We start from the raw sequence: 15,872 nt of genomic DNA on the forward strand, positions 1-15,872 counted from the left end.
TTTCATCCACACTAGACTCACTTGCTCCTCTAACTACGTGAAGTATCAGGCCCCCAACCATTACAACCGTGGCAGACTGACGACACCAGAAAGCTTAAGAGACATAGTCGTGCACTGGAGTGACTGTGGCGTAAAACTAAATCCCAGCAAGCATTCACCCTATATAAATCTGCGTTCTTAAAATACAATTCCTCCCTCCATGCTGCCAAATAAGCCTACTTTGTCACTCTTATTAATACCTTGTCATCCAGTCCTCGATGTCTCCTCTCTATTTAACGTTCTACTTTCTCCACCTGCACCCAGTAACTCATTCACTGCTTATGAGATTGCCACACATTTCAAAAACAAGATTGATGCAATTTGTAGGGGCATCTCCACTACACAGACATCTATCCCACTTAGCATACCTTATTCTAAACCTCCCTCAACATTTTCCTCTTTTGACCTTGCTACTACTGAAAAGGTCACTAAAGTTTTCTCTGAAACCCGTCTCACCATCTTCCCCCTGGATCCTGTCCCCTTATAACTACTACGGTCACCCTCTTTTCTATTCTATGCTCCCTCACTCACATCTTCAATCTCTCCCTCTCTACTGGCATCTTCCCCTCCCCTCTAAAGCATGCACAGATCACTCCCATACTTAAAAAGCCCTTGCTGGACTCCACCAATCTGAACAACTGAAGACCCATCTCCCTGCTCCCGTGAACACCCTCCTACCTCACTGACAACAACCTTCTTGACCCTTTACAGTCTGGTTTTTGCTCACTACACTCCACTGAAACTGCCCTACTAAAACTCCCTAATGATTTACTAACTGCTAAAACCAATGGCCACTACTCCATACTCTTACTACATGACCTCTCTGCAGCTTTTGATACTGTTGACTATCCCCTCCTCAAAAAAACTCCGCTCTCTTGGCCTTCGAGACTCTGCTCTCTCCTGGTTCTCCCCCTACCTATCACCTTGCTCCTTCAGTGTTACCTATAACTCCGTCTCCTCCTCCCCACTTCCGCTTTCTGTAAGGGTCCCTCAAGGTTCTGTCCTTGGACCCCTTCTCTTCTCCATCTACACCTTCTCCCTTGGTCACTTGATAAACTCCCATGGCTTTAAGTACCATCTCTATGCTGATGACACACAAATCTATCTTTCTACTCCTCACCTCATCCCTTCAGTCTCCTCTCGCATTACTAACCTACTAAGTGACATATGGATGTCCATCCAGTTCCTCAAACTAAATCTTTCTAAAATGGAGCTCATACCATTCCCTCCAGCCCATGCCCCCTCCCCTGACTTATCCATCAAGATCAATAATACAACCATCAGTCCCTCCCCTCATGCCAGGGTACTAGGTGTAATCCTAGACTCTCATCTGTCCTTTCAGACCCAAATCCAATCACTGTCCAAATCTTGTAGACTTCACCTCAGCAACATTTCCAGGATACGCCCATTCCTAACCTCTGAAACAACTAAGCGACTTATTCACTCCCTTGTTATCTCTCGCCTTGACTACTGTAACTCCCTCCTCATTGGCCTAGCTAATCACAGGCCAACTCTCTTCAGTCTATCATGAATGTTGCTGCCAGTCTCATCCACCTTACCAACTGTTCCATATCTGCCATCCCTCTCTGCCAATCCCTCCACTGGCTTCCCATTGCCCAACGGATAAAATTCAAATCATTAACAATAATGTAAAAAAACATTTATAACTCTGCCCCAAATTACATCACCAATCTTGTCTCAAAATATCACCCAAACCGTACTCTCCGCTCCGTGCATGAGCTCCTGCTCTCTAGCTCCCTTGTCTCCTCCTCCCATGCTCGTCTCCAGGACTTCTCCAGAGCTTCCCCTATCCTCTGGAACTCTCTACCCCATTTAATCAGACTATCGCCTACTCTGCTCACTTTTAGGCAATCTCTGAAAGCCTATCTATTCAGGGAAGCCTATCTTGCCTTTTGCTGATCTTCTATTTCTCCTATCAGTTCACCCCCCACAGTTATTACCTTTTGTGCCACCAGCCCCTCCCTCTTAGATTGTAAGCTCCAAGGAGCAGGGCCCTCCTAACCCTCTTCTATTGAACCGTTGCTGTATTGTATCGTTGCTGTATTGTGTCCCTTTATATTGTAAAGAGAAAACTGTTTGCGCTATATAAATCCTGTATAATAATAATAATAAAATGTTTCCCAACAATATCTATTAAAAATTATATTGCACTCACAATAAAAAGTGCCCAACTGGAGCACCACAGTAAAAGGCCTTCTGTTCTCTTAATGGATTAGGTTCTTTGGTCACTTACAAGATGGTGGCTCGCAAACTTCTGGGTGTGCGGCTTGACGTCATCGGCCCGCCCTACACTCTACATCATTACCATGTGACTTCATCAGGGATTAGTCGTTGGACATACAGCCACCTATTAATACTACACTCTGTTTACATTGCCTTAGACAAATAGATCACATTTGTGGTTGCCATTTGTTGTAGCTCATACCATAGTCTATTGTGGCCATTTCTTCAGTATTATTCCGCAGCTTAGCCAGTTCAACTTGTGAGAAATTTTAATCCTTCATGTATACTCCACAATGCATACTAATATATCTGGATTACCTCCCCTTACCATCTTCCACATCATGCATATTATATATAACAATCCCCTAAATATGCACTATATAACAACTATGTATATAACAGTCCCATAAATATAAACTTATAAGCTAGCTAAAATAAATGAATGCATACTATATAAATACCATATGTACACTGTATATAGAATGATCCCATAAATATTATATAGCTAAAATAAATTGATGCACATCTGAATATATAATGGATAAAATTAATTGATGCAAATCTGAATATATATACTACATGAAAGTGGAGCTCAACCCAAAACGGGAAGTTCCACTTTAAGGACTGGTCCACCTCTCCCATTAAGGATTGGCAGCTTTGGGGCGCAGGAGGGAGTGGGTACCCGAAATTGACAGGTACCCGCATCCACTTCCGCTGTGCTCGTCTAGGCGATCGGAAGCGGAAGTTGTACTCTCCCCTCGCCATAGTCTTCTGGGACATGTGACAGGTCCTAGAAGACTACAGGACCATTCACATAGCGCAGCACTACTCGTGCATACGCAGTGAGCAAACTGTCACAGCTGGGTACCCACACTGAAGATGCCAGTGCAGGGAACACAGGGCGGCCGGTGAAACAGGCTGTGGGGAGGACACTGCAGGATTGAGGGACAGGTAAGTGGCTGTTTTTTAAAAGTCAGCAGCTGCAGTTTTTGTAACTGCTGACTTTTATTTTTTTTTTGTATTTTCACTGGAACTCCGCTTTAAAATAAATAAATATATGTCTAAAAATACATACTGTCTTATGGTTTATGATTTTTGGTATTTTTACAATTTATGCATGTGTATAACTACCCCCTTAGGAGTTGCTGAGTTTTGGGTCCCCCTGAAGCTCTGCACAGCCAGGCAACATGCAATTTTCTTCACACTTTGCACTCAATAAACAGTCCATGAGCTTGGTTTGGTGATTTTATTAAGGGGTTAATAAGTAGGATGGGGCTGAGGGGTGTATGGGATGCCCAAGGAACTGTATAAAATTGAGGACAAACTCCTTAGCAACTATGTACAGGTGTGGACAAAAGTAGACTCTCCTTTAAGAGCATTCCAGCTCTCTGGAGTACCTCTTCAGATCCCAGATGAATCCTGCTCTTCACACAGCTGTACTGAGGGTATTCCCTGTGCAAGGGGGCCTAGAAACTACCAATTTAGCACAGCAGCCCTGATGGAAAGCTAGTTGGGTTTTCCACCTGACTGCCATCTCCCCTTGTCTGGCCCAGGGAGTGTAGGAGTTCTCACACTTTCCTTCTTGCCAGCTTAATGGGTTGGTGGTTGTCTTCAGGTCTTTCGCTGGGATGGCTCCTTCCCAGCTGCTCAGGATGTCCTCCCTTGGAGACTGTGGTACAGTAGAGATCTTCTTCTCAAGCACCTGCCTGTAGGTAAGACCCTTTCCTGGGTCCCCTTCCAGGCTCCACATTTCAACCTTCCACCTGACATTCTCTGACTGCTCCCAGACTCTGTGATTCTTAAGGGTTGTCTTGGTCACCATGTCCAGCCTCCTTCCAGGGGATTGGCCAAAGTCCCTTAAGCATGCAAATCCAAGCTTCCTCCATCCCTCCTCCAGAAATCGCTCAGGTTTCTGGAGAGGTGGTAGGGCTCCAGAATCCCTGACGTTCAGAACCTCCCTAGCCTGTACTGAGGTGAACTCCTGCCTCACAGGCTGACTCATCCCAGCATGCTACTCAGCCTCTGCCTAAAAAATAAACCAACAAACTGCTATCTGGCTAACCTGGAGGGTGTTACACATGGTTTGCACAACTTTCACTAATATATGTATAAGACACAGTTATATGATACTGAGTGGTATCACGTACCTAGTGTTAGAGGCCAATGGAGAGGGGGCAAAGTTCTAGACTCCCCTGAGAGTGGGACAGCAGGAGTCAGGCCCAAAGTGGCACATGTCGCCTGTAGGAGTGCTCATTGGTGGTCCACCCAGGAGCACAGCTGACGCATTGAGATGGGATTTGCAGACAGGTGGTGCCTGTGCGAGGTATGCAAGCCTTCCGGGAAACAGAGGATCACAGGATAGCCAGTTCAAAGCTGAGGACATGTACCAGGTGGAAATAAGAGCAGACATAGTCAGATGGGATAGCAGAGGTCATACAGAGAGGAGCAAGAGGGAATATTAGTTAGCCAAGCTGAGGTCAGATCAGGGGTTAAGCAGAGAAGACAGGTCCAAGAGCAAGCCGAGTCGGTATCAAGAAATCACAGATCACAATAGCACAGGAACAAGGTACTGGGAAGCCAGAGATCAACCAGCATCTGAGAGTAAGGCAGGGCTTCCTTATAAAGGCCGTTTGGAGCCAAATTTGAGCTGATGTGAACTTCTGCGGTCATGCAAGGTACTGGCAGGGGTGCCAGGTCTCCTAACACCGCTGCCGGGGACAGAGCCCTGACAGTGCCCCCCCCTTGAGGGTTGAGCAGGGAGACATGGAAGACTGGATGAATCCTGTGTGATTCGGGAAGGGTTAGTTCATATGCTACTTGGTTGATTTCTCGTTTGATTTGGAAGGGGCCAATGTATCTTGGACCCAATTTTCATGATGGGCAAGGAAGTTGTAAGCTGGCTGTTGACAACCAAACCTTGTCTCCGACCTTTAGAACAGGATTTCCCCTTCGTTTCTTGTCATAGTACTTTTTATAGTCTGTTTGCGATTGTTGTATGGACTGTTGGAGAGCTTGATAATTGTCCTGTATCCTGATAAGTCTGTCCTGTACTGTGAGTACTGAGGCTTCGAGCATGCTATCCGGAAGGCAGGAAGGGTGGAATCCATAATTAGCCCAGAATGACGACTGATTCGTAGCAGAATGGATAGAATTGTTGTAGGCAAATTCTGCCAATGGTAGTAGGGATGTCCAGTCATCCTGGGAAACGGTGGAAAAACATTGTAGATATTGTTCTAAAGTTTGGTTTGTCCACTCTGTTTGGCCATTACTTTGAGGGTGGAAAGCAGATGATTGGCAAAGTTCCACTTTCAGGGTTTTGCACAGGGCTCTCCAGAACCTATAGGTAATTTGCACCCCTTGGTCAGAAACAATATTGCTGGGTAGTCCGTGTAGCCTTACAATCTCCTTGATAAAGGCATGTGCTGTCTCAGGCGCAGACGGGGTACCTATCATTGGCAGGAAGTGGGCCATTTTGGATAGCCAATCTATCACCACTAGGATGGTAGTAAACCCCTCGGAGTCCACAATAAAGTGCATTGTAATCATTTCCCAGGGGCGATTAGGAATGGGCAGGGGTCTCAGTAGCCCCCATGCCTTGGTTTTGTCTCCCTTGCTGCGTAGGCACACTGTGCAGGATTTTACGTAGGCTCTGCAGTCCTGACTTAAGTTGTGCCCCCAAAAGGACCATTGGATTAGTTCCATATTTTTACGGGCCCCGAAGTGTCCAGCAAGTTGATGGTCGTGGAATGTCCTGAAAACCTGGGATCTTACTTCCTGGGGTACAAAGATCTTATCCTGGTGCCACAGAAATCCATTCTGCCTCCTTAACGAGTCTGGTTCAGGTTCGGTGTAGCGTGCCGAGGCCTCTTCAATCAATGATCTTAGACTGGGTTGGATTAGCAAAAAATTTGGGGCAGACAGGATGGTGTTGGGGGGCGAAGGTTCAACTGAATCTGGGAACATACGGGATAGAGCGTCTGCCTTCCCATTCTTGGTTCCTGGGTGGTAGGTTATATGAAAATTGAACCTGGAGAAGTATAAGGCCCATCTAGCTTGCCGGGGTCTTAGGCATTTGGCGGATCTTAAATAGATTCTTATGATCTGTGAAGATCATAATTGGGTGACTAGCTCCTTCCAAAAAGGTACCTCCATTCTTCGAAGGCCGTTTTGATAGCCAGAAGTTCCCTATCGCCTGCATCGTAGTGCTTTTCCACTTTGCTTAGTTTCCTGGAACAAAAGGCTACCGGATGGAGCAGGGCTTTTGGACCTTGGCGTTGCGAGAGCATGGCTCGTGTAGCCACCTCCGATGCGCCCACATCCAGGATGAAGGGAATTCTTGGTTCTGGGTGTTGTAACACAGGAGTCAATATAAATTGCTTCTTTAGTTGCTCAAAGGCTATTTGTGCTTCCGGGCTCCAGAAAAAACGTGCATGCTGGCGGGTGAGTTGAGTAATCGGGGCAATAATGGTTGAAAAACCTTGGATAAAACTTCCGATAGAAGTTGGCGAAACCCACAAATCTTTGGACCCCTTTCTTGTCAGTAGGTGCAGGCCACTCCAAGATGGCGGAGATTTTCTGAGGATCCATGGAGATTCCTTCAGTGGAGATGACCAGCCCCAGGAACTGGATAGACTGTTTCTCAAACTCGCACTTCTCCGCCTTAGCGTACAGGACATGCGCCCGCAGTGTAGTCAGTACCTTCTTAACATAGTCTCGGTGGATTTCCAGAGAGTTTGAGAAAATTAAGATGTCGTCCAGGTAGACGATCAAGAAGAGATCGAGGTATTCCCTGAAGATGTCATTTATGAAGTGTTGGAATGTCGCAGGGGCGTTGCATAATCCAAACGGCATTACCAGGTACTCGAAGTGCCCAAAGCGTGTTCTGAAGGCAGTTTTCCACTCATCGCCTTCCCTAATGCGAACTAAACTGTAGGCCCCTCGTAAATCTAGTTTAGTGAACACTTGGGCTGTCCGGAACCTCTGAAATAACTCGGGAACGAGAGGGAGTGGGTACTGATTCTTAATGGTGATCTTGTTGAGCTCTCTATAGTCGATGCAGGGTCGGAGAGATTGATCCTTCTTCTCAATGAAGAAAATACCTGCCCCGGCAGGGGAGGAAAAAGGGAGGATGAATCCTTTGGCAAGGTTCCCGTCAATATATTGCCGGAGGGTTTCCAGCTCCAGTTTGGACAATGGGAAAATTCGTCCAAACGGTATTTCTGCCCCTGGAAGCAGTTCAATAGGGCAGTCGTAGGATCGATGAGAAGGCAAAGTGTTGGCCTTTTTCTTATCAAACACGTCCAGGAAACTGTGGTAGGCAGAGGGAACGGATTGACTGGCATCTGAAGTAGGCCGAACTGAGAGGCACACGGGGACATTGGAGGGTGTGGAGCTGCTGCAGTGTTGAAGGCAGTAACTCGATGGGAAGGTAATTTCGTTCCTGGGCCAGTCGATTTGTGGGTTGTAGGCTTGCAACCAAGGTATTCCTAGGATGGCTGGGAACATAGGGGATCTAAAGACATGGAAGCGGATGAATTCCTGGTGGCCGGAATCTGTTGTCGCTAGGATGGGAATGGTTTCCTGGGTAATGGGTCCTGAACTAGGGGAGGTGCCGTCTGCCAGTAATACATCCAGCCATTGTTTCTAAGGAAGCAGCAAAATTTCTAGGTTCTTGGCAAGGTTGATGTCCAAGAAGCAGCTACAAGCCCCTGAATCAATGATTGCCCGCAACTTGACTTCCCTTCCAGCCACCTGTAATGACATGGGTAGAATGACATGAGTGGTTAAGGTTACGGACAACTGGAGATACGAGGGATGAGGTTGGCTGGACTTACTGGGTCGCACAGGGCAGTTGCGTAAGAACTGGCCCATGGCCCCACAGTAAAGACATAGGTTGTCTTGCCGTCTGCGTGCTCTTTCCTGTTGAGTTAAAGCAGGTCGGAGAAGGACGATTTGCATGGGTTCTACTTCTGAGGTGCCAATGGGCAGAGGAATAGGGACAGGAGCCATTGGTCTTGGAAACTTTGGCAGAACCCACGTAGGGCGAAAGGACTAGGTACGTTCGTAACATCTTTCCCGTAGTTGTTGATCTAATTGGGTAGGAGGGAGTTTCCACCCTAGCTAGTTCGTCCTTAAGGGATTCGGACAGGCCCAGACGGAACTGGTATTTTAGTGCTGCATCATTCCACCCGGTGTCGGCTGACCATTTGCGGAATTCCACAATGTAGTCCTCCACAGGCCGTCGGCCTTGTTGTAAAGTATGGAAGGCGGACTCAGCAGTGGAGGTTCTCTGGGGATCATCATAGAGAGCCGTCATGGGTTCGAAAAATGTGATCACGGAGTTGAGTGGGGGGTTCTTTTGTTCTAGTAGGCTGTGTGCCCACGGTTGAGGTTCGTCAGACAGAAGAGAAATGATGAACCCCACTTTAACCACCTCTAGTGAGAAGGTCCTTGGTTGCAATGCGAAATACAGTTTGCAAGCATTTTTAAAGGCTTGGAATTTTTGTCGGTCCCCTAGGAAGTGTTTAGGGATGGGGACCCTGGGCTCTGGAGGCGGTAGTACCACAGCAGGTGTAGCGGTAGGAGGCGGACTGGCTGGTGCGACTATAGGGCTCAGACTAACCAACGGACTCTGGTCTGCAGAAGTCGTGGAAGTAGTAAGTGAATGAAGGCGTCCTTCCAGCTGAAAGTATCCTTCTTGCAGATTTTTTACTGCTTGCGTGAGGGCCGTCATCTGTTGGCATATGGCCTCTAGTGCGGAAGCACCTCTTTCGGCCTCAGACATATTAGCTGGTTGATACTATCACGTACCTGGTGATAGAGGACAATGGAGAGAGGGCTTCCCTTATGGCTAAGTTCCAGACTCCCCTGAGAGTGGGACAGCAGGAGTCAGGCCCAAAGTGGCATAGGTCGCCTGTAGGAGTGCTCGTTGGTGGTCCACCCAGGAGCACAGCTGATGCACTGAGATGGGATCTGCAGACAGGTGGTGCCTATGCGAGGTATGCAAGCCTTCCAGGAAACTGAGGATCACAGGATAGCCAGTTCAAAGCCAAGGTCAGGTAGCAGGTGGAAATCAGAGCAGACATAGTCAGATGGGATAGCCGAGGTCATACACAGAGGAGCAAGAGGGAATATCCATTAGCCAAGCCGAGGTCAGATCAAGTGTTAAGCAGAGAAGACAGGTCAGAGTCGGTATCAGGAAATCACAGATCACAATAGCACAGGAACAAGGTACTGGGAAGCCAGAGATTCATCAGCACCTGAGAGTAGGGCAGGGCTTCCTTATAAAGGCCGTTTGGAGCCAAATTTGAGCTGATGTGAACATTCTGTGGCCATGCAAGGTACTGGCAGGGGTGCCAGGTCTCCTAACACCTCTGCCGAGGACAGAGTCCTGACAAGTGGAATATATGACAGTGTTGCACTTTGTTAATAATGTATTCTGATATATATGTGGGAACGCATATAGTGGCAGCAGCAGTCTATGGTAGAGCACTATTAGGGTGATATAATTGTGCTGAAGTACATTTGGTTAGAAATTACAGAACTTGCCTATGGAAGTTAGGAAATTGGCATAGAACATACCTCATTGTTTTACAGATGTCCACAACTCAGAACCTTTATATTCATTACCAGTCTATTATTCTCACTAGGTGACATTCATTATGGTAGATCACTGGATTTGAGACACCTGTCCTGTGTATGGATTTAGGGATATTAGCGGACAAGGCAACCTTGGGGATATTACAGTTGTGAAGAAGTGTTTTGTTGAGTAGTATGTGCAGGAGAAGAATGTGGAGGGTATGACAGTAGGCAGAATATTTAGAGAGAAAAGTGTAGAGTATATGATAGCAAGCGTTATGTGCAAGGGGGTTGTGTAAAGGGTATGACGGTGAGTGCTGTGTACAGGAGAGGAATGTGGGGTGTATGTGCAAGATAGGAGTGTGGAGTGTATGACAGTGGGCAGGATGGGAATGCAGAAGGTATGACAAGGGCCATTATGTGTACAAGGGGATAGCAGAAAATATGACAGTATGTGTAGTAGGGTATTATGTAGGTTGAATGTGTAAGGGACGAATGCAGAGGGTATGATAGTGAACCTAATGTTTGGAATTGAGTTCTCTAATTTAAATAGATCTGCAGAAATTAAACTTCTCAAGTATTTTTATTGATTTTGCAATTTGAAAAGACATTTAGGTTTAAACATATCTAACTGGGATTGTGTGATGGAGTTGTTTAGGACTTTGAAATCTAGTAGGTTGTTATTAAAAATTTTGATAGGGAGTTGAACACTTTTGGCTCTTTTAATAGCTTTGGGAGAGATATGAGGTTTAGTGATGAAATATAACAATGTTTCTGTATAGGCAGTTACCTTATTTTTTCTATGACCTTCCTAGAGTGCCCTGATGTTTAAATATATCTAATCATTTTTAAAAATTGCTTTAGAGACAGAATTAAAAACATTGGGAAAGGGACAACCATATAAAGGTTCTGTTGGCAAGCTGGAAGAGTTCAGAAAGGAATATCATTGTATCTTTTAAAGCGGTAATAAACCCAAAATGTGATATATTGTTGCTTACTGATCATTAGATGTGGTGGCTGCATTGGTTTCCTTTATTAGTCATTTTCCTTCTGTTTTCACCTGGTAATCTTGCCAGTAACACACTGTTACTGTATTAGAGTGCCTGCACTCTGGATGAATGAACACAGGAGCACCTTTGGACAGCAGCATTGTCAGCCTAGGGGGGAGAGGAGTGTTAGATGTACTAGCAGATTTAGATACACCAACAATTTTGAAGCCAAACTCCAGCTTACATTTTATTAGCAGTTAGAGCAACAGTTTTTTGGGGGATAAAGGTTGCACATAAATGAATAAATGTTGATCATTGTAAGCTCACCTGTCAGTGTTAAATGGTTTGTCTCAACCCTCTAGATGCTTCATCTGCAGGACAGCTTGTTCTGTTGAAAAACAACAGACTTACTGGCCCGATCACCAGGTGAAAATAAAGGAAAGAAGGCCAAAAAACAATAAACCTAACGCAGCCTTTAGCCATCTAAGAATTGGTAGGCTGCAATATAATAAAGGTTTGCTTTTAGATTTAAAGTGGTTGTAAAGGCTCAAGGCTTTTTATCTTCATGCATTCTATGCATGAAGGTAAAAAAATTTCTTCTCTGTGTAGCAGATCCCCCAGCCCCCTCAATACTCACCTAAGCCCCCTCTTGATCTAGCAATGTGCACTTGAGTCTCCGCAATCCCGGGACTCCCTTTCCTCATTGGCGGAGACAGCAAGCAGGGATGGCGATTGGCGATGAGAAGAGAGGGGGGTGGGGCCAAGTCATGGCTCTGTGTCTGAATGGACACACAGAGCTGAGGGTTTGCTTTCTGTGGGGGCACCTGACAGGAGGGTGGGGCCAGGAGCTCCATCAGGGGACCATGGAAGAGGAGAATCTGGGCTGCTCTATGCAAAACCACTGCAGAGAGCAGGTAAGTGTGATGTGTTTGTTATTTAAAAAAAAAATTAAGTCTTTAATATCACTTTAATAACACTTTAAGGGATGATTCTATTGTGATTATCCAAGATAGCATATACAGTGGAAGATTGACCTGCGTTAAGGTCAGTTTCATCAACTTTTAGCCTACTCAAAAGTTTACTCTATTGTCAAAACAACTAGAGCAGCAATGTGTCCTTTGACTGAGTAGAGTGGATCAACATGAGGTCTTTCATATGGTGCTCAGGATGGTTTCTTGTATGAAATAAAGTCCACCTGGTCAATATGAAAGAGCCTCTGCAGGTGGAACAATCAGTGTTTTGGCCTTTATATTGACTAACAACTTGTCACAGTTCAACAGTGAGATTGCCTGGTGGCTTGCATATTACTAGCATTTTCCCTAGATTTTATTCCCCTGAGAGGTCTGACTCACCTTGATTTAATTTTGCTCTGTGACAAACTATGTATTGTTATTTGCAGCACAAGGAGGAAAAGGCTTGATCCAGTGTACAACAGTAATGCCATCATTTTGAATCGTGACAGAAGGCTTCCAACCTTCTGGTGACCTGTACACTTACTAAATATTGAGGATTGGAAGGGCTTGTTGGATCCCTGAGATTGGAAATGATTGTCAAAAATGACTGATGGCTCAGCAAATGACTGGCCATTGAAACATGGTTTTACCAGGGCTCTTTCCCAAAAAACAGGTCTGCAGGTGCTGGGTGGGCAAAAAAAGCACCTAGGTTAAGTACCTGGGAAAAGAGCCCTAGGGAGAACACTACATCTTTTAATTTCTTTCAACTAAACTGAAATGTGCTTCCTTCAGGTGACTGGACACTTTCAAAACCATTGCTGGGAAACCCTCCCCCCCAGTGCACCCTCATATAACCCCACCCACTCTGTGGGACTCCAGTGTCCTGAAGCAATGTACCTCTTCTGCTGTGGAGTGGTTTCTAATCTATTCTTTATTTTTTAAGTTTTTTCTTCACTACTTGGACTGACACTTCTATCAGGATCCAACTGCTTATTTCCTCAGAGCTTGGCAGTTTCCAGTTCATTTACCCTCATTTTAAATCTTGGGATCTGTACCTGGACTCTGCAGCAGCGGGGTTAGTCTGCAATGTTTGCTTTGTAGTCCATTCCTATTGTACCTAGGCCCTAGAGACCCATTCAGGGGTATTCCCACTATGATGGGTGTAGTTTGGTCCCTTCTGGAACCTGCAGTGTGGATAAGGTGAGTCAAGGTTTCCAGGTATATATGTTTTTATATGTGGGGTGTTGTTCAGTTAGTGTGGTTTCTTTCTCTGTAAATGTCTCAACTCTGTTGATAGCAGGTAGTGTTGTTACAATGTTAAAATTTTATATATTTGGTGGGTTTCCCACTCAGCATTGCTGTTTGGGTGGTAACAGAGTTGTATGCAAGTGCACTTCCTGCTATTTCTGGCAAGAATGTCAGGAGAACGTTGGCTGATCTTCCAACATTATTATTATACAGTATTTATATAGCGCCAAAAGGTTTGCTCAGCACTGTACATTATAGTGGGGGACAGTACAATACAATACAATGAATTTGCCAGCGATTGGACATGGGGTTGGAAGGACAGGTTTGAGTCTAGGGTGACACCTAGGACTTCGGCTTGCGGGGTGGGATTGATGGTGGCGTTGTTGGTTGTGATGGAGAGGATGGGGGGGGGGCGCGGGCTGGGGGGAAAACTAGGAGCTCGGTTTTGGAGAGGTTCAATTTGAGGAAACGGAGCGACATCCAGTCTGATATGTTGTTCAGTAGGTGGGTGATACGGGCGGAGACTGAAGGGGTGAGGTGAGGCCTAACAGCCAGCAACAGCCTGACAGCCTATCTTCCAGAGACACATCAGTCAGTGTCAGGGTTATAGCAGCTCCTTTTCTGGACATGCAAATACCCTAAGCCAAGGTTTCATACCATATGCTTTCCTCTGTGTGTTCACTTATTGATGCAGTGCATGCTAGCCTTTGCCTAGAAGCACTGTAATCTCCTCAGCTATGGATGCAAAATGGCTGGTGAAGTCTAGAAAGACTTCATTTGCACACGCAAATTACCCGTACCTTGCATAAAGATTGTCCAGATCATGAAAAAAGTATTCCTTCCTCCAAAATTTTTGCTCAGTTATATTCTATGGAAAAGGAATTTATGAAAATTGGTCTGTCCGTTTGTGGACCCTGCCATTTCTCAGCAAGCATCTCACTGTTCCTTTTGAGTCTGTTCCCTCCTTTTAATGAGTTGATAAATGCTTAGAAAACCTACTGAAGTCAACCTTTGCTCTCACTGGTCCTGTCTTACAACCGGCCATTGTGGCTATGTCCATTTGTCAAACAGTTGCTAATTAGACTGGGCAAATGACTAGAGAACGCAATCCTATCTTTGCATGACCCTACTGTCTGTACATATGTGCAGAATTGTGTGGTTAATCAGGCTTGGTCTGCAGACCCTGCTTGCAAAAGGCATCTTTTAGGCATGCGTTTTGATGGTGAATGGTTGTTTCGGGAATCCCTTGAAAAATGTGTCTAGGAAGTTATGAGGGTGGAAAAACACAAACCCCACAAAAACAGCCTAAGCCTACAACTACCTTAGCTACTACCTTTTTCCACTGAAAAGGGTTCTTTCATTCCACTGAGGCACCCTCAAGAACAGATCCATTCTTTTGTCTCAAGTCTTGGAGCCCAGAACCTTCACAATGATGACGCACCCTCACTGCACAGAGCGGGGAGGATGTCTGTTGGCATATGCATCAGTATGGATTAGATATGTCCTAGAATACTGGATTCAATCTGTCGTTTCAAGGGGCTACAAAATAGAATTTTTATCTCTACCCCCTCCTTGATTCCCAACCTCCAATCTGCCAGTTTCTCCTCAAAGATGGGCATATTTGGGGGGCCTTGCCTCAACATCAGACACAAGGCACAGAAGGAAAGGTTGAAGGGTTTTACTCAAAATCTATTCAGTTTTAAAGCTGAATGAATGCATTCGCCCTGTTTTGGGCATAAAATTCCTAAAAGATATTTGCTTGTTATCAAATTCATGGGAGCGGAGTTTTCTAAATCAAGAAATCAAATATAAATGAATAAATAAGTTTTACTTTGAGATTTTTTTTTAAGCATTTGATACAATTTAGAACAAAAGATAAAAAAATCAGGAAAACAAAGCAGAGAAATTTTAAACAAACGTGAGCGCATCAGAGTCCCTCCAAAGTTTACCCTAAAATCAGAGTTCCCCACTCTTACATCAGGGTCCCCCCTTACTTTAGGGTCCCCATCAGCACCCTCTTACATTAGAGTCCTCTTTACCTCAGAGTCCACCCTTACGTGACAGTCCCCATCTTACATCAGAGGGCCAAGTAAAATCTTGCAGAGGGCCAGATTTAGCCTGTGGGCCATAGTTTGGGGACCCTTGATCTACTCTATATAGCAATCAGTAATACATAATTTTTTTAGGGTGCTTAAACCCCTACACAGTCTATCAATATGCTAGTACTAATAATAATAATTTTAATTATAGAGTATGCACACCACATAATCACACATTAGTCCACATACAGTTAAGGTTTAAAAATTATTGTAAACTGCTTTGTTGTATTTTTAGTGTCAAATAAACATAGGCAGCATTTTCAGCATCATACAACTTTGGAAGCATTTTTCACAGTATAAAAAACATCCAAAATAAAATAAATCCTAGCCTTTCCAACAGTTACTACACAGTTCAAGTTGCTCTTTATCAATGAAATGTTCTGTCTGTCAAACCTAACACAACAATAGCTTGGACTTACAAGTCATCACACAGTCTCTCTCTGTAGACCAGTATGACCTTGTTTCCCCAAGGTTTCACAGAAAATATGTGAACAAGGACTGCCTTAGCTTTAGCTTAATTGGGTTTAATGAAACCATTTCTTAGAATCTCAGTAGTGTAAATACACACCTTCACTGCCAGATTGATTTTCTATTGCTGACCTTATGCCGGCCATAGACGGTTCCAATTGGTTCAGCAGCAACTGACCAAGATTCGAACCATGTATGGGTAGGTTGAGTGTACCCAAGTTGATCTACTGATCAACTTGGGTGCAACCAGCCTG

The 15,872-nt window shown here is 45.0% G+C and overlaps 1 protein-coding gene across 2 annotated transcripts in view; it reads left to right on the forward strand.

Annotated features, from left to right (window-relative positions):
- Positions 1 to 15,872, forward strand: part of DEF6 (DEF6 guanine nucleotide exchange factor) — a 133,275-nt gene that overhangs the window by 55,644 nt on the left and 61,759 nt on the right. The gene's annotated exons all lie outside the window — the stretch shown is intronic.

The sequence above is a fragment of the Staurois parvus genome, unplaced genomic scaffold (assembly GCF_062004578.1).
Source record: "Staurois parvus isolate SC_StPar_1 unplaced genomic scaffold, SC_StPar_1.0 ptg000188l, whole genome shotgun sequence".
Lineage (NCBI taxonomy): Eukaryota > Metazoa > Chordata > Amphibia > Anura > Ranidae > Staurois > Staurois parvus.